Source organism: Cynoglossus semilaevis, chromosome 13 (assembly GCF_000523025.1).
Source record: "Cynoglossus semilaevis isolate Cse_v1.0 chromosome 13, Cse_v1.0, whole genome shotgun sequence".
NCBI classification, from domain to species: domain Eukaryota; kingdom Metazoa; phylum Chordata; class Actinopteri; order Pleuronectiformes; family Cynoglossidae; genus Cynoglossus; species Cynoglossus semilaevis.
Genome location: NC_024319.1, coordinates 373871 through 375069, shown reverse-complemented (window position 1 = coordinate 375069; position 1199 = coordinate 373871). Strand labels below are relative to the sequence as shown.

The 1199-nt window shown below is 44.5% G+C and overlaps 1 protein-coding gene across 1 annotated transcript in view; it reads right to left on the bottom strand.

Annotated features, from left to right (window-relative positions):
* Positions 1-945, bottom strand: part of cacng7b (calcium channel, voltage-dependent, gamma subunit 7b) — a 17942-nt gene extending 16997 nt beyond the window's left edge. Inside the window, exon 1 of the mRNA XM_025061320.1 lies at positions 906-945. The gene's annotated coding sequence lies outside the window, so the exon portion shown is untranslated. The remainder of the gene's footprint in view (positions 1-905) is intronic.
* Positions 946-1199: the final 254 nt, after the last annotated feature.

Sequence of the window (1199 nt, the reverse complement as noted above, 5' to 3'; positions counted from 1 at the left end):
GGGGGTGGGGGTGGGGGGGTGGAGATGCCTCTTCCAGTTCTATTTCTCGTCTAACTGACTAGTAAAAGTGTGTTGTTGTAACACACCTTTACCTGTTTTACAGCATTACTTGTCTTGTCTTATTGACGTCTTTATTTTCAACTCTGCCGCTCAGAGGTTGTAAAAGGAATTGATATATAACTGTTCCTTCACAGGTGAATATGGAGGACTCAAAAAAACAACAGAAAAAAGAAAGATGGCACACTGTGATGACGTCATCAGCGGAGATTTCCTACTCTTCCCTGTAACTCGGTGGTGATTTGTTTGGTGAGGTTGAGTCAAGTTGGAAATTTAAAAATGTGGAAAAGTGATAATGGCCACAAAGAAGGGGAGGAGGAGGAGGAGGAGGAGGAGTGAAGCTGGAGATGTTGTCGACAGGAAGTGGAGACAAATCTAAATATGCACCAATTAAAACACATTCATTTAAATTCATGATTAAATCACTGATTAAGGTTAAATTCACTGATTATTATCAGGTGAAAATGTGGGAAACGTTTGTGTCGTCGTTCGTCTGCCAACACCCCCACGCCTCCCCCGCCTCTCTGTTCTTATCCCTCTCTTCCTCGTCTTCCTTCCACCTCCCCCTCCTCCCCCTCTGTCTCCCGTGGATCATGTCCCTTGTTCTATTTTTAGCCGACTGGCGGAGGAATCCAGTATTTATAGAAATCACACCATGCTGACTGACACACGCACACACACACTAGGGTGACCACCTCCTAACCGACCAAATGTAGGACCAGGTTTGATCATCATGGATTCTTACATTACATTTAACATCCAATCAACAAAAAGGACAACATCACATGACCTGAGGTCAGAGACCATAGATATATATAAATAAAAAACAGAAATACGGTGAGGCTCACGTGATCTTTGACCAGTCTCAGCCAAAAGGTGGCGTCTTTGAGTTTCAGCAGTTTGATTGACAGGATCCAGGAAGTGACCTATCACTGCTACGGACTGCACTGACAGGCTGCCCCCAGGTGGTCAGGCACAGAAAAGAGTAATTTTTAATTTAGTGATGTTGAAGGAAAAGGTGGGACAAAGACTGACTGTGACTGTGAGTAGGACAGGTGGACAGGTGGACAGGTGGACACACAGACGTGGAGTTTCCCTTCAACTACAGCAGAGGGCGTTTCTACAGGATTAATCAAAAAGTC